At 39.6% G+C, this 18,522-nt stretch overlaps 1 long non-coding RNA gene across 1 annotated transcript in view; it reads right to left on the bottom strand.

The window, feature by feature from the left end:
• LOC132351027 (uncharacterized) overlaps positions 1–18,238 on the bottom strand; it is a 70,695-nt gene extending 52,457 nt beyond the window's left edge. The window contains exons 1-2 of the long non-coding RNA XR_009498068.1: positions 18,164–18,238; positions 16,321–16,430 (exon numbers count right to left, since the gene is read on the bottom strand). This is a non-coding gene — a long non-coding RNA (uncharacterized LOC132351027). The remainder of the gene's footprint in view (positions 1–16,320; positions 16,431–18,163) is intronic.
• Positions 18,239–18,522: the final 284 nt, after the last annotated feature.

The raw sequence follows: 18,522 nt of genomic DNA, 5'->3' as shown, positions 1-18,522 counted from the left end.
CACAGCAATCAGAGAAGAAAAAGAAAAAAAAGTAATCCAAATCAGAAAAGAAGAATTAAAACTGTCACTGTTTGCAGATGACATGATATTATTCATAGAGAATCCTAAAGATGCTACGAGAAAACTACTAGACCTAATCAATGAATCTGGTAAAGTAGTGGGATACAAAATTAATGCACAGAAATCTGTTGCATACCTATACAGTAATGACAAAAAATCTGAAAGAGAAATTAAGGAAACACTCCATTTACCACTGCAACAAAAAGAATAAAATACCTAGGAATAAACATTCCTAAGGGGACAAAAGACTTGTATGAAGAAAACTCTAAGACACTGATTAAAGAAATTAAAGACAATACTGACAGATGGAGAGATATACCATGTTCTTGTATTGGAAGAATCAACATTATGAAAATAACTATACTACCCAAAGCAATCTACAGATTCAATGCAATCCCTATCAAACTACCAATGGCATTTTTCACAGAACTGGAACAAAAAATTTCACAATTTTTATGGAAACACAAAAGACCCTGAATAGCCAAAGCAAACTTTTTGTGTGTGTGTGTGTGTGTGTGTGTTGTGTTTTATTTTTTCCTATTTTTTTTTTTTTCAAAGCAAACTTGAGAAAGAAAAACGGAGCGGGAGGAATCAGTCTCCCTGACTTCAGACTATACTATGAAGTTACAGTCATCAAGACAGTATGGTACTGGCACAGAAACAGAAATATAGATCAATGGAACAGGATAGAAAGCCCAGAGATAAACCCACACACATATGGTCACCTTACCTTTGCTAAAGGAGGCAAGAATACACAATGGAGAAAAGACAGCCTCTTCCATAAGTGGTGCTGTGAAAACTGGACAGCAACAGGTAAAAGAATGAAATTAGAACACTTCCTAACACCATACACAAAAATAAACTCAAAATGGATTAAAGACCTAAATGTAAGGCCAGACACTATAAAACTAATAGAGGAAAACATAGGCAGAACAATCTGTGACATAAATCACAGCAAGATCTTTTTTGACCCACCTCCTAGAGAAATGGAAATAAAATCAAAAATAAAAAAATGGGACCTAATGAGACTTAAAACTTTTGCACAGCAAAGGAAACCATAAATAAGATATAAAAACAACCCTCAGAATGGGAGAAAATATTTTCAAATGAAGAAACTGACAAGGGATTAATCTCCAAAATATACAAGCAGTTCATGCAGCTCAATATCAAAAAAACAAATAACCCAATCCAAAAATGGGCAGAAGACCTAAATACACATTTCTCCAAAGAAGATATACAGATTGCCAACAAACACATGAAAGGATGCTCAACATCACTAATCATTAGAGAAATGCAAACCAAAACCACAATGAGGTATCACCTCACACCAGTCAGAATGGCCATCATCAAAAAATCTACAAACAATAAATGCTGGAGAGGGTGTGGAGAAAGGGGAACCCTCCTGCACTGTTGGTGGGAATATAAATTGATACAGCCACTATGGAGAACAGTTTGGAGCTTCCATAAAAAAACTAAAAATAGAACTACCATATGACCCAGCAATCCCACTACTGGGCATATACCCTGAGAAAACCATAATTCAAAAAGGGACATGTACCACAATGTTCATTGCAGCACTATTTACAATAGCCAGGACATGGAAGCAACCTAAATGTCCATCGACAGATGAATGGATAAAGAAGATGTGGCACATATATACAATGGACTATTACTCAGCCATAATAAGAAAGAAAATTGAGTTATTTGTAGTGAGGTGGATGGACCTAGAGTCTGTCATACAGAGTGAAGTAAGTCAGAAAGAGAGAAACAAATACCATTTGCTAACACATATATATGGAATCTAAAAAAAAAAATGGTTCTGAAGAACCTAGGGGCAGGACAGGAATAAAGATGCAGATGTAGAGAATGGACTTGAGGACATGGGGAGGGGGAAGGGTAAGCTGGGATGAAGTGAGAGAGTGGCATGGACATATATACACTACCAAATGTAAAACAGATAGCTAGTGGGAAGCAGCCCCATAGCACAGGGAGATCAGCTCGGTGCTTTGTGTCCACCTAGAGGGGTGGGATAGGGAGGGTAGGAAGGAGACACAAGAGGGAGGGGTTATGGGGATAGATGTATACATATAGCTGATTCACTTTGTTATACAGCAGAAACTAACAGAACATTGTGAAGCAATTATAATCCAATAAAGATGTTTTTAAAAAAAAAGGAAAGGAAGGGAAAAAGAGAAAAGCATTAAAGGCTATTGTAGATTTAGTTTACACTGAAAGCTTTTTTTTTTTTTTTTTTACTATCACCTTTAAAGACATGTTTAATGAAATATTATTGAAATTCCTGTTCTTTTGGTAAGGAGATAAAATGTTATAATTAAGGGTGGGATATCAAAATGATCCTTTTGGGAGACTTAATAAAAGATACAAGTCTGAGTGCCCCTGGTGTCTAATTTAGCTCCCTTAGCACGGTCCTTGCCTAAAAAGTCACTGAGAGGCAGAGAGAGAATCTAGGTTCCACTGGATTGAAATCTAGAGTGGGGAGTCCTCAACTGAGATGACAAGAGACACTGACACCATAAAATCAGGCAACATGCACAACCTCAGGGCCAGACAGACACTGTGTGTGTGTGTAAACATATATATATATGTGCTAATATATGTGCATATATATACTAATATGTATGCATATGTGTAGTATATATATACATACATCATACAGTGTGTGTGAATATATATACGTATATACATATATCTAACACTGAGACCCAGGGTAAATTGAAACAAGGCTTCCCTTCTCTGCCAAAGATAAACGGTTCCACTATTAGCTGAAACCCCAAACTCCTCCCCTCAGAAGAAGTGAATTATGAATGTGTCCAGGATTGCTGCCCTTCTAAATCACAGGCCCTCCCTTTCTCTATATCACGTGTTTATGAACAAAGACAAGATCAAATTAAAATGCTCAGAGAGCCATCGAGAGAGCGCCTGGATTTAAAACCCTGGAGAATCTCGGAACAAACCTGTCCAGTGATGTGTCACTGTCTTGTGGGCTGCAACCCTGATGGAGGCGAGCCTGTGAAACTGGTCAATCAGAGAATCACACATGCCTTTTGAAACGAGATGCCTTTCTTCCCATTCAGGGCACCCTTTATTCATAGGCACCTAATACGCTCTTATTCTATCCTCTGCTGCTTGGCCTTCATTTCCTCACTTGTAAAATATAATGGTTGGATCAGATTTTCATTAAGGTCCCTGAAGCTTGAAGTGATAAATTCATGCACTCTTCAGTGTTAGAACCAAATGATCACCCTGTAAGGACTGCACTCAACACCAATACTGAGGGGAGCTCCAAAGAGCTCCCTCTGGTCTATAAGCAAGACATTTTAAACAGCTTTCTACTTAATGTGAAAGTTTCGTATGTTTAGAAGAAACCAGTCCAGCCTCCTTTTTTTAAAGAAAATCTTCTAGTTAGAAGAAAGAGGAACCATTTTCAACAATATTGGGAAACTCTGCAGTAAGGTTAGAAATCCTGTGGCAAGTGATAAAGTACCACTCCCTTCGGTGACGCACGTGTGGATAAAACACCAGGAAACCCAGAAGCAAGCTGAAGATAGCCCCAACCACAGAGGCTTGGAAAGTGATCGACTTCTGCTCCCCAAGATGCCACGGGCTGGGACTGGCCCGAGAGAACATCCGAGAGAACATCCGGGAGCGGAGCCCTGAGGGCACCGCTATTCCACTTACTTCTACTTAATGTTTCCAAGTAGATGGTAGAGCCCAATTCTGCTCTTTTTAAAAAAAAGTAAATAAATAACATTTTACATAAAAAGCACAGGGCTGCAGATGATAATCCTTGCCCTTCTCACGTATTTCCATCCCCTATAAGTCTACCTGGCAGACATAAGTTACCCAATAGATGCGCAAACTACCTGAGAGGGGATTAATCCTGGGAGGGAACTTCTTCACTCTCATAAGCTTAGTCTTACACCTCCAACCTGCATCAAAATTCCCCAGAGCGCGATGCTGAATGGAGATTCCCAAATCTGCACAGACCTCCTGACTCAGAAGTACGAAGGGTAGGGCCCAGGAGCCCACTGCAGTCACCATGCTAGGTCATCCTTCGTCACGTAGAACTGAGAAGGACAGCAGAATCATATCACAGGGAACATCCGAACAGAAGGCCAAGACACTGAGGTTCTAGCCCAGATGTCACTGTTAGCTGTGTGGCCTTAGGGATTACTTTTTCAAGGAGTCTCTCTCTAGTTCAGTTTTCTAAAGAATTGGTATGAACACCTTTATGGCCACCCATACTTTGGTTGTATTTGACATTTAAAGACGAAATCTTAATGGGGCAATGACTCTCCTGGGGAAATATTGCATTCACAGCACAGTTCCAGGTATTTGGAGCTAGCAGGAGGGAGAGGGACCCTGCTTTTCATTGAGTCATAACACGTGGGCAGCCACTTGGCATGACCAAGCAGGAGTTGAACCAGCTGTCAGGCCCGCACTGCCACATCATCCTTGACTGTGAAAGTTCTAGAATCAGTCCAGCACCTGGGTGTGCAGCAGGGTTACCCCTGACATGGCACAATTAAAGTAACTTCTCCAGGATATTTCGGGGGTCATTTTTTTGCTCATTCTTACTCATTCTCATTCTTTAAGTGCCTATCATGTAAAAGAACCTAGAGAGTTACTAGAGATGCCAAGTCAAATAAGACACAGTTCTTTCCTTCAAGAATCTACAAGTTCAGGACTTCCCTGGTGGCGCAGTGGTTAAGAATCTGCCTGCCAATGCAGGAGACACGGGTTCGAGCCCTGGTCCGGGAAGATCCCACATGCCACGGAGCAACTAAGCTTGCGGGCCACAACTACTGAGCCTGAGCTCCAGAGCCCACGGGCCACAACTACTGAAGCCCGCGCGCTTAGAGCCCGTGCTCCACCACAAGAGAAGCAACCGTAATGTGAAGCCCGCCCACCACAACAAAGGATAGCCCCCACTCACCACAACTAGAGAAAGCCCGTGCACAGCAACGAAGACCCAACAACAAAGAGCCAATGCAGCCAAAACTTAATTAATTAATTAATTAATTAATTAAGTATATTTAAAAAAAGAATCTACAGGTTCGTGGGAAAGACAGACAAGTTCACAGGTGACTAGAGTCCCAGGCGACACGTGCTGTGGGACAGGTGAGGCTGGACGGCAGGTGGAAGTGGCGGCAGCTAAGCTGGCTGGGGAGAGACGAGGCAGGGGAAGATAGCCAGAGAAAACCAGGCTTCTCTGGAGTTGCAAGGACGTGGGAAAGCCCGCCAGGTGCATGAGGTGGACAAGGACGTAAGGGACATGGAACTGCATAGACATGAAGGTCAAAGGCAGCAAATACCACGGCATCTTCAGGCAACTGCAAGTGATTTAGTTTCTCTGGACACAGGGTACCTGAGTGAGAAATGAAGCTCTAAAGGAAGTAAGAGCCAACATCCGGAAAGTCTTCTGTGCTAAACTCGTGAAAATTATAAGGAGACGATGGTGAAAGAGTCTAAACAGGGAATACCATGATAAGAACTGCATTTTATAACAATCCCTCTTGGAGAGCACAAGGAAGGGCAGGTGGGAGAGGAGCCAAAATGAAGGCAGAGAGACCCGCTAGAACGTTGATGGATTGATGTATTTGAGAACTGCACAGGCCTGAACCAGGGCAATGGCAGTGGGCTCCAGAGACAGGAATGGAGGTACATCCTTGAAAAGATGGGCCATACAGGGCTTGTGACAGGTTGGATATAGTAGTTGAAAAAGAGAAGCACCCATTATTTAAAAAAAAAATAAAAAACAAAAAGGTGGAGGCTTCCCTGGTGGTGCAGTGGTTGAGAATCTGCCTGCCAATGCAGGGGACACGGGTTCGAGCCCTCGTCTGGGAAGATCCCACATGCTGCAGAGCAACTAGGCCCATGAACCACAATTACTGAGCCTGTGCATCTGGAGCCTGTGCTCCGCAACAAGAGAGGCCGTGATAGTGAGAGGCCCATGCACCGCGATGAAGAGTGGCCCCCACTTGCCACAACTAGAGAAAGCCCTCACACAGAAGCGAAGACCCAACACAGCCATAAATAAATAAACAAATAAATAAAAATTTTTAAAAAATCAATTGACCATAATTTAAAGAAAAGAAAAAAAAATTCAATGAGAACTGGAAACATTTGGTTCAAATATGCCAAATCAATAGTCTGATGAGTGTCTGGGCGCTGTCTTCTGTTGCCACTCTGAATCCCTCTAATGGACAATTCCTAAATTAATGTTTCAGGAAGCTAATCTCCTCTTGGACATAGAACAGTAAGGCAAAACCTGAAAAGGGCTTAGAAAAGTCAATGAGGGGAGAGCTTAGATCCTCATACAAGAGAAGGAAAAGATGTCAAACCCTCACATCACTTGGCTAAAGTTTCTTCAGGAAATGCTACTTGTCACTTCACTGTGCTCCAGGATGTCAGCCACCTCCATCCACTGTCAACCAACAGCAGGATAGAAAAAAAAAAAGAGACAAGAAACAGGAGGAATATTCCAGAGAACTTCATACCATTAAGAAGCAAGGAAACAAGATTAACTGGATTAATAACAGAAATAAACAAAAGATAAAAGAAAAATCTTCCAAAGCATCCCTCCCTCTCACTTTTCCAAACCCTCCACTCATTGCATTCACCAAATACTTTCCAGGAAAAGTTGTCGATGTGTTTGTTTTATTCCAAAATAATTAAGGCTCAAGGTATTGGTGAAGCACAGAGAGGTTATAACATGAGAATCCCCAGGACATTCATAACATAAGAGTGTCAGGGAATCATGTCACAGACCACGTCAAGGTCATGTGGCCAAAATGCTCCCTTAGTTGTGTTTGGATTCTCCTCCTGTAGCAGCAAGAGTCCTGCCAAATCACTAGACTGGTGGAGGGACAGGACGCTCTGCTGAGAATCAGGATCTTTGGATTTCAGTCTCAGGTGTGTCATGGAATCTCTCTAAGCCTTGGTTTCCTCCTTTGTAAAAGGAGGAATTCATAATCCTTGCCTCTTCAACTTCAAGGGGCTCTTGGGAGGATCAGATTAAGAGAAGGTAAATAAAAACCTCTTTGCACGTTACAAAATGCTACAGTAACATAAGTCTGTTTAATTGTTACTCTTCTTATTATCATCATCAGAGGAAGTGTGGGCTAGTTCAACCAGCAGAGCGTGGGTGGTCTGGGCCAAATCTATCTTCATTCCAGAATATAATTCCCAAACCCTCACCTCCTTCTTAAGGTGAATTACTATGGTCTTTCATTTTCTTATAAGGAGGATAATATTTGTGGGAACCAGTGAGCTTAGAACAATAACAGATTTGTTCTAGTGCTCATTGTGTTTTTTTTTTTTTTTGCCTTTTTAAAATTTTATTTTAAATGCTTACTTTTTTTTTAACATCTTTATTGGAATATAGCTGCTTTACAATGTTGTGTTAGTTTCTGCTGTATAACAAAGTGAATCAGCTATACGTATACATATATCCCCATATCCCCTCCCTCTTGCATCTCCCTCCTACCCTCCCTATCCCACCCCTCTAGGTGATCACAAAGCACCGAGCTGATCTCCCTGTGCTATGCGGCTGCTTCCCACTAGCTATCTATTTTACACTTGGTAGTGTATATATGTCCATGCCACTCTCTCACTTCGTCCCAGCTTACCCTTCCCCCTCCCCGTGTCCTCAAGTCCATTCTCTACGTCTGTGTCTTTATTTCTGTCCTGCCCCTAGGTTCATCAGAACCTTTTTTTTTTTTTTTTTAGATTCCATGTATATGTGTTAGCATACAGTATTTGTTTTTCTGTTTCTGACTTACTTCACTCTGTATGACAGACTCTAGGCCCATCTACCTCACTACAAATAACTCAATTTCATTTCTTTTTATGGCTGAGCAATAGTCCATTGTATATATGTGCCACATCTTCTTTATCCATTCATCTGTCGATGGACACTTAGGTTGCTTCCATGTCCTGGCTATTGTAAATAGTGCTGCAGTGAACATTGTGGTGCATGACTCTTTTTGAATTATGGTTTTCTCAGGGTATATGCCCAGTAGTGGGATTGCTGGGTCGTATGGTAGTTCTATTTTTAGTTTTTTAAGGAACCTCCATACTGTCCTCCATAGTGGCTGTATCAATTTACATTCCCACCAACAGTGCAAAAGGGTTCCCTTTTCTCCACACCCTCTCCAGCATTTATTGTTTGTAGATTTTTTGATGATGGCCATTCTGACTGGTGTGAGGTGATACCTCATTGTCGTTTTGATTTGCATGTCTCTAATGATTAGTGATGTTGAGCATCCTTTCATGTGTTTGTTGGCAATCTGTATATCTTCCTTGGAGAAATGTCTATTTCGGTCTTCTGCTCATTGTGCTTTGTTGACCTCAGATGGATGTTACTGAATATGTTTCCATTTTATTTATTTATTTACTTATATTTTATTTTTGGCTGCGTTGGGTCTTCGTTGCTGCATGCAGGCTTTCTCTCGTTGCGGCGAGCGGGGGCAACTCTTCATTGTGGTGCACGGGCTTCTCATTGTCATGGCTTCTCTTGTTGCGGAGCATGAGCTCTAGGCGCATGGGCTTCAGTAGTTGTGGCTCACAGGCTCTAGAGCACAGGTTCAGTAGTTGTGGCTCGCGGGCTCTAGACGCGCAGGCTCAGTAGTTGTGGCGCACGGGCTTTGTTGCTCCGCAGCATGTGGGATCTTCCCAGACCAGGGCTCGAACCCGTGTCCCCTGCATTGGCAGGTGGATTCTTAACCACTGCGCCACCAGGGAAGTCCTCCATTTTATTTCAACGTGTAGAACAAGCAGAGCAATACACATTATGGGCCTCGCTGCTGTGAACTGAGCACATCTCTCATTATTTAGAAACTATATGAACAAAATTCTAGGAAGAAGCTTGGTTGATCCATAAGAACTAATGGGTTTGCTTCTATTTTCTCCTAGTTTATGGTACTTCTCATTAAATCAGTAAGTCATTTGATTACTAGTATGAGATTCCTTGTGGATAAAATGGGATTAAAACATTATAACAGAAATCACCCAGTAAGTAAACTCCTTAACAATTCCAAATTATTCTTTGGATTCTGCATTTTTCTTAATGCTCCAAAATAGATAGACCAGTGTAAGTGGTGATGCTAATGTCCTCTGCCACGTAATCCCATCCTCAGGAGAATATGCCAAGAAAGGAATTGATTATAATCAGAATTTCATGCCACTGTAGCTTAGCCATACCCTTATACTAACATCTAGTTCTAAAATAATGCCTCCTATCTTGGTATATTTACACAAAAGAAAGAGCAGCAGTGAGATGACAAGATGAGCCAAAATCGACATGAATGAATTATTCATATTTATTGATATATCTAAAATGATAGCAGCAAATCAGGACATGCAAACTAATGATGTATCTAAATAACATTGCACATTTTAGTGATGAAGAATCTAATCAATTACCTAAATGTTTGACCTGTGTAATATACTAAACATCCAGACTAATGGCTGGATTCCCCCCTCCTTTTGGTCAAAATGTATTGGACTCCTATAGACCCCAGGCAAATGCAGATAGGGAAGGAGTGTTGTGTAACAAGCATAACCATAATGTAATAATCATTAACAAAGTCATTTTAGAATCACAAAGTATAGAATGACAAGGGGGGAGACTTCTGGTCAGTGGGCAGATTTTTATGGAAACCGCTCCTGAAACAGCCCTAAAACTTAAAATTCTGGATGAAATCTTTTAAAACCTTTAAAAATTTATAGCTGAGCTTGTGGGGAAAGAAGAAATACGGGTCAAAAGTAAGCACCAATCTACCATTAATCCTGGGAGGTCTAGAGCTGGGATTTAACAGGCATAAGGAGGCTGGAAACAAACCTATGAGAATAAGATAAGAGGTCAATCAGAGACTCTAATTAAACCTGGAACCGCTCCCCCCACCAAGGATTTTCACCCTTGAAGGGGAGGACAGGAATGCCTGACTCTCTTGGCCTTGGCCGAGGAAAGAGCTGGGGAAAAGGCTCCTTAGAATTCCTAATCATAAGTTCATAACCAGGCAAATTTGGGGCTAAAACTCAAGTAGCCTGTGCGGCCCAGGAAAACCTAAACTAAAATTTTAGTTTAAAGTGGTTTAGGTTTGTTATGCCCCCAGGAACATGGCAGCAGCAAAAGAAAATCCTTTCTGTATTAACATATTTTAGGCACAGGACTCAAAGAATTTAAGATAAGGTTCCCAGGAAATTGAGCACACAATGAAAAAAATCCCTAATCTTATGAGGTAAGAAGACACTATAGTAAAAAATCAACAACTGGGGGAAAAAAAAAACCCTATAGAATCAAATCCACAAAACTTCAGGTATTGGAATTATCAGATACAGAATACAAAATGTTTATGTTTAATATATTTAAAGAAATAAAAGAGGCTTCTTCTTAAGTATAAGACAAGAACAAGTTACTATCAGAATTGACCAGACATGAAATAGAACTAAATAAAATTTCCACTTTCAATAATTACAGACTAAGGAAAACAGACAAACCTTTCCACCGGGGACAATTAGAGAAGCAGGGTGGAATGTCAAGCACATCTGCTTAGGGACACTGGAGAGCTCACAGGATATTGAGGAGTGTGATGCAAAGATTCTGGGATAATTGGTGGTCCAAGAGTGTTGGAGGATGCTGTTCTGCTATGAGTGTTTGCCCATTCCAGGAGAAAACTGAGTGGTGGGAGCAAAATGGTCTAAAAGAGCTAAGTAGTAAGTCCAAGGCATGCCAAAGGTGAAGACCGGTGAGTGCCCCTAGATTTGTTCTAGGGCCTGAGGAGCTACACTCAAGGAGTAGGAGTTTCCTAGAAATCAATAGGCTTTCACAGAGCCTGCAGCTCAGCTTCAAATCATATCAGCCTCTGAAGCTTATCCTGGATTCCTGTGTCCCCAGATGCCTAGCAAAAGCAAACTTAGATCTTCACTGGAGGAAGATACTATCACCTAATATTATTTTTGCAAACAATTATTTCCACAAAGAAATCAATAACAAAAAGATAAGAGAGAATCCTCATTTGTTTGCAACTTCAGAAATATCACTTTTCAGTAACCTCTGAGTCAAAGAAAAAAAATTCAAATGGAAATTAGAAGGTATGTAAATTGTTTTTTAAATGACATATCAAAACTTATGAAAAACAACTAGAGGCAAATTTATAATTTTAAAGCATGTATTAGAAAAGAGGAAAGACTGAAAATCAATGAGATAAACATCCTAACATCCATCTCAAGAAATTACAAAAACCTACCAAATGAATATAAATAGAAGATGGAAGATAACAAAATTAATGAACTAGGAATAATACATACAATAGAAAATATCAACCAAGCCAAAATGTGTGTGCTTTAAAAAAAGGAATAAACTTATCAACTCTTGGAGATATTAGTCAACTAAAAAAAAAAAAAAGAGATGGGGACTTCCCTGGTGGTGCAGTGGTTAGGAGTCTGCCTGCCAATGCAGGGGACACGGGTTCGAGTCCTGGTCTGGGAAGATCCCACATGCCGCAGAGCAGCTAAGTCCATGCGCCACAACTACTGAGCCTGCACTCTGGAGCCCGCAAGCCACAACTACTGAAGCCCGCGCGCCTAGAGCCCGTGCTCTGCAACAAGAGAAGCCACTGCAATGAGAAGCCGGTGCACTGCAGCGAAGAGTAGCCCCCACTCGCCACAGCTAGAGCAAGCAACGAAAACCCAACACAGCCAAAAAATAAAGAAATTTTTTAAAAAAAATTTTTAAAAAAGAGATGAATTAAATAAATTCCTAAAAAATAAGACTTAGAAAAACTGATACAGAAGGTATAGTAAATTTGCAGTCTACTAACAATTTAAAAGTCTGACTCTGTAATTAAAAACCTTGTAACCCCACAAGACTCACAGAAAGTTGGCTCACAGGAAAATATTACCAAAGAATATATACAAAGAGTGAACATGATCCAATTCATTTTATGATTCTGAAACCGTGTAGAACCCTATGGGGCCCTCCCAAGTATATATAAAGGCCTTTCTGTGTTCCCCATTTCTTGTTTGTAGGGAAAAGGCTTCAGCCTCCTAGACCTTCTCTGAGTTACAAAGGGCAGGTTCAAACAGTTAGTAATTAGAGAAGTGAGGGAACACAGAAAAATGATAATGCAGCGATGGGGCAGGGTCCTAGTTCCTCCTTGGCAGATGTTCATAGCAATCTGATACATACCTCTGAGTTCTTTTACAGGAACTATGGCCCCCACCCAGGTGGAGGATGGTAACTACAGGCTAAACACAAGAACATGGACCCCAAACTGGTTGGAACTAGAAGGCTAATGATTGAGATTCCTGGAACACCACTCTGTTACCTCACCACCAACCAATCAGAGGAGGGTTACATTCCCTGCAACCCTCCTCCCAAATTTTGCCTATAAAACCTTCTTCCCTGAAACCCACTGGGGAGTTCAGGTCTTTTGAGCATGAGCCACCCATTCTCCTTTCTTGGCCCTGCAATAAACTTTTCTCTGCTTGAAACTTCAATGTTTCAGTTTGTTTGGCCTCACTGTGCATCGGGCATGTGAACTTGCTTTCAGTAACAATTCCATAATAGCTTTATTATCAAAACTTGAGAGACACTGCAAGAAAGAAAGTTACAAGCAAAACCTCAGTCCTGAACACAGACACAAGAAATCCTAAACAATATATTAGCAAAACAAACCTAGTAACTTATTTTTAAAGGCTGGGTTTGGTGCAGGGGGTTTATACAAGAAACAAGGTAGGAGACTTTATTTATGAAGATAGAAAGCTACATTAAATTAGATTGTGCACAATAAGAAAACGAATGACCCAATTAAAAACTGGGCCAAAGACCTTAACAGACACCTTGTCAAAGAAGATACACAGTTGGCAAATTAGCAATATAAAAGATGCTTCGTATCATATGTCATCAGGGAAATGCAAATTGAAACAACAATGGAATACCACTACATACCTACTAGAATGGCCAAAATCCAGAAAACTGACAACACCAAGTACTAGCAAGGATGTAGAGCAACAGGGACTCTTATTTATTGCTGGTGGGAGTACAAAATGGTACAGCCACTTTGGAAGACAGTTTGGCAGTTTCTTACAAAACTAAACACACCCTAACCATAGGATTCAGCAATTGCACTTCTTGGTATTTGCCCAAAGGAGTTGCAAACTTATGTCCACACAAAAACCTACACATGGATGGTTATAACAGTTTCATTCATAATTGCCAAAACTTGGAAGCAACCAATACGTTCCTCAGTAGGCGAATGGATACATAAACTGTGCTCCATCCAGACAATGGAATATTATTCAGTGCTAAACAAGAATAAGCTATCACGCCATGAAAAGACACAGAGGAACCTTAAATGCCTGTTGCTAAGTGAAAGAAGCCAGTCTGAATAGGCTACGTACTGTGTGATTCCATACCATATGATATTCTGGAAAAGGTAAAACTATGGAGATAGCAAAAGGCTCAGTGGTTTCCTGGGGCTTGGGGTGGGAAGGAAAAAAAGATGAATAGGTGGAGCACAGGGAATTTTTAGGGCAGTGAAACTATTCTGTATGATACTATAGGGTAGATACATAACTATACATTTGTCAAAATCCATAGACCTATACAACACATTGAATGAACCTTAATGTAAACTATGGACTTTAGTTAATAACAATGTATCAGTGTAGGTTCATCAATTGTAACAGATGTACCACTCTAGTAGGAGATGTTGATAATAGGGGAGGCTATGCATGTGTGAGGGCCAAGGGGTATTTGGGAAATCTCTGTTCTTTACACTCAGTTGTGCTAAGAACCTAAAATTGCTCTAAAAAATAAAGCTTATTTTTAAAAATTAGACTGCAGTATTGATGAAAAGATAGAAATATCAGAAAATATAAGTATAGAGAGCCCAGAAACAGACCCATACACTTATGGAAATTTGATTTATGACAAAGATAACATGGCAGAGTAGTGGGGAAAGGATATTACTTACAATAAATGGTCCCAGCACAATTGTAAATCCATTTATAATAAAAGAAACATAACCCCCTAATTCACACCATACAGAAAAATGATTTCGAGGTAAATTGTAGATCTAAATGCAAAGGCCAAAAATAAAGCTCCTAGAAGGTAATGAAGAGAATATTTTCATGGTTTAAGGAAAAGGAAAGACTTCTTAAACCTGACACACAAAATGGTAACTATCAAGGAAAACTCTGACAAATTTGAATAAATTAAAATCAAGACACCTTTAAGATAGTAAGAAGATAACCCATGGAGTGGGAGAAGTTATTAATATTATTTATAACTGACAAAGTGCTCATTTCTAATGCACATTTAAAAAGAAAATTATCCCTACAAATGAATGAGAAAACATCAGACGACTCAACAGAAAAATGAACAAGAAATTTGAACAGGTACTATATGAAAAGTCTATCCAAAATGCTGATAACCATATACAGACACGTGAAACCTCATCAAAGATCAGAAAAATGCAAATTAAAGTCACATGAGGTACTACTATAAACCTACTAGAAGGGCTAAAACTAAAAACAATTTTTAAAAAAAAACTTGACAATACAAGCTATTGGTCAGGATGGGAAGCAAAAGGAATTCTCACCCACTACTGGTGGAGGGTGTAAATTGGAAGAACCACTCTGGAAAACAGTTTGGTATAACTACTAAAATTGAAAATATGCAGACCTTATGACACAGGAATTTCACTTCTAGATATATATCCCACATAAATGAGTGTAAGCGTACACATGGTGCAAGAATGTTCCTTGCACCATTATTTACAATCGCTTCAAACTGGAATAAGCTAATGTCCATCAATAGTAAACTTGATAAAGTGTGATGTGTTCATACAATGAACTATTATAACACAATAAAAACGAACAAGATAAAGCTACACACTGAACCTAGGTGAATCTTACAAACCTAATGTTGAGCTAAATAAAGCAAATCTGGAACACTTTAAAAAAGATGGTTCCATTTAAAATAGCTGATATTTAGTGTGATAATTTCTAGGTCCATCCATATTGCTGCAAATGGCATTATTTCATTCTTTTTTATGCCTGAGTAATATCATGCTAAGTGAAGTAAGTCAGAGGGAGAAAGATAAATATCACCTGATATCACTTCTTTGTGGAATCTTAAAAATGATACAAATGAACTTATTTACAAAATAGAAACAGACTCACAGACATAGAAAACAATCTTACAGTTACCAAAGGGGAAAACGAGGGAGGGGGTATATTAGGAGTTTGGGATTAGCAGATACACACTACTATATGTAAAATAGATAAACAACAAGAACCTACTGAATAGCACAGGGAACTATATCCAATATCTTGTAATAACCCATAATGCAAAAGAATCTGAAAAAGAATATATATATACATACATATAACTGAATCACTTTGCTGTACACCTGAAACTAACACAACATTGTAAATCAACTATACTTCAATAAAGAAAAAAAAAAAAGATTGAGTTCTGACCCTATAAAAAGTGTTCTAGTTAACAACACTTGTAAGAGAACAAAGCATAGAGAAATTTAACATCTACACAAACCAACAGGACAAACTGACCGATAAGAGTGTATACCTCAGTGTAATTTGGGGAAGAAATAAATTACACTGCTCATGCTGCAGTACCATATGTCACGTAGAGCTGCGGGGGTCAGGAAGATGCAGTGATCATAATGAAAAAAAGTTATTATGCATGAGTGAATTCCCTCATGTTGTGTCTGGAAGATGTTATGCCTGGCAGTAGGGGACTAGTGGGAATAAGAGTTTTAAGTTCTTTTTCTGTATCCTTAAAATAAATCAGAAGTCGAACAACAAAATAAATAAAATAGCCCATACTAATCCATACTGTTTAGGGATGCATTCCTAAGTGGAATATAAATAAATATGTTTTCTTTTAAAAAATGAGGTTGTTTTACAGAGTAGTTATCATTAGGGAGAAGGGAAAAAATGATTGGGAGGGGGTACAAAGAGAACTTAAAAGGTACAGGCAACATTCTATTTTTAGTGGTTATGTGGGTTCATTTTGCATTAAATTATAGCGGTATACACTTTAATGTGTACACTGTGACAGACAGAATCTAGGGTGAGCCCATGATTCCCATGCTTCCTGTGGGTGGGTCCTGTGACTTGATTTTAATCAAGAGAACATGCCAAAGGTAACAGAATGTAGGTGACTGTGTGTACATGATTACGTTACATAAAACTAGCCCATCTTACCAGGAGTCTCTCTCTCTGTTGCTTTCTTTGAAGAAGAAATCTGCCATATTGTGAGCTGCCATATGGAAAGGGCCAGGCAAGAAGGAGCTGAAGGTAGCCTCTGGCCAAAGCTGAAAAGAAATTGAGGCCCTCAGCCCAACAGCCTGCGAGGAACTGAACACTCCCCAAAACCACATTAGCTTGAATGCTGAGGCTTCCCCAGATGAGTCTCACATAAAATAGCACAAAGAGATAAAGAGATAAAAACATGGAAAAGTAAAGAGGCAAGAAAAATTACATGAGTTCCAAAAATGTCTGTTGGGAATTCATGGAAGAGAGAGCAGAGACAAGAAGGGAGAAACAATATGTTTAAGATACAATGTTTTGTTCTGTTTAGTTTTTTGAATTTTTATTTTATATTGGAGTATAGTTGTACAGTAAAGTGGTGCAGATATATATATGTATATGCCTAAGAAGAAAGATGAAGGAAATAGGACTACAGCATAATGTTGTTCTCAAATCTGATTCTCTTTTCCCTGGGCAATGCCTGCACCTGGGATAAGAATGTTTGGCAGCATTCCAGGGAATCTATTTGCCTTTCTTCCTTGATCCCATGTCCTGTAGCTTCTGCTAAAGATGCTTTCAGTTGTTCCTGAGAACCAGGATAGAGAGTGCTTTTTTGGAAAGAGATAGACTCTGATGGCAGAGTCCACTATATCAGCTCCTCCTGGGCAAAATAACAAACTATCCTTAGGAGTGCTATGAAGAGCCCCACCCCATGAGTGAGAAAATAGAAAAGAAAGTCCAAGTGAAATAAATCGAGGCCATAGCATAAAACGCATGGCACCACAGAAAGAGTCGGGAGAACTAGAAGGAAAGCAGGGAGGAAAGAAGCAGAGAGCAGCATAAAAGCAAAGTGAAAGAAGAAAGTGAGGGAACAAAGAGAAGAAATGATTAGAAAGCTGACAACGACAAGCAGACAGCGAGCGAATGGTCCCCAGTGAGAGTAGGTCACCTCCAAGATGACAGCCCAAGGGGCAACACGATCAGTAAATCTTTGGGAACTGATTGCTCCATAGGAGAAACCAACAGAGATGGCTAACAGGTGAGGAGATGTAGTACGGAGAGAGACCAAGACCCTCTTCTTTGGCTTATCAGTTTTTGCCAGCTCCCTATTGATCTAAGTACAAAATGCAGTGTTTGTGCAGGTCTGCCTGCAGATATAATGGCATAACATGTTAGGAGTTAATTTTGTATAATTCTTTATGTATAGAGAGTAGAAAAGAATGACTCATAGTTCTATAAATGTATACCTTCTCATGAAACAATTCTAGAAATACTGAATAGTAGAAAAAAAGACAATAAAAAAGTATCCAAGTCCCACCTACTGGAGATTAGCATTGCTACCACATGGTAGACATCATTTCAGGTAAATCAGATAAATATATCTATACCTATATCTATCCATATACACACACATATATATATAAACATATATATATATATACAAGCACACACATCTAAGTACACACACACACACACACACACACATATATGTCACACACATAACGGTATGCATGGTTGGATGAACAGAAGGATGTACACAGAGAGATACAAAACAAATAGATAAAAGATAGAAAGGGGAAGCAAGCAAGCAAGCAAAAATAAAAGACAAAGGAAGGAAGGAAGGAAGGAAGGAAAGAAGGGAGGGAGGGAGGGAAGGAAGAGAGAGAGAAAGAAAGAAAACTTTTGCAAAATGAACTTACACTACCTGCTGTTTTCATTAAAATATTTCCATGGAGTCACATTATCTAATGTGGATACAGCAAAAATTAAGATTGCTAAGACAAAGAACATTACTCACCACTCAGTTCTACAAGGGTTAAGTCAGAACCCACTGCAGCTGACCACCAACAGCGAACCCAGAAAGGAATTCAGGATGAAAAACAGGATGAGGTACTCTGTGCTTCCGAGAAGCAAGCCCTTAAATAGTTTAGATGCATACTTCAGGAAGAATTTCAATGACCCCAGATTCTCACATCTTCCCATACACAGAAAAGCACTAAAATCATTAATCTGAGATATCTGTTCCTCATGATTAGCAGCAATCTTTTACTAAGATGTATGCTTGACTGCATGAATTTCTTAACCAAAAATCATGTATAAACTGGTTCCTCCCCTACCTTCTTGGAGCAGTTTCCTCACAGCTACTGAGTAGCTCTC

This window comes from Balaenoptera ricei, chromosome 16, assembly GCF_028023285.1.
Source record: "Balaenoptera ricei isolate mBalRic1 chromosome 16, mBalRic1.hap2, whole genome shotgun sequence".
In the NCBI taxonomy this organism is placed as follows: Eukaryota; Metazoa; Chordata; class Mammalia; order Artiodactyla; family Balaenopteridae; genus Balaenoptera; species Balaenoptera ricei.
Note: the sequence above shows the minus strand (reverse complement) of the source record. Positions and strands in the feature narration are given on the sequence as shown.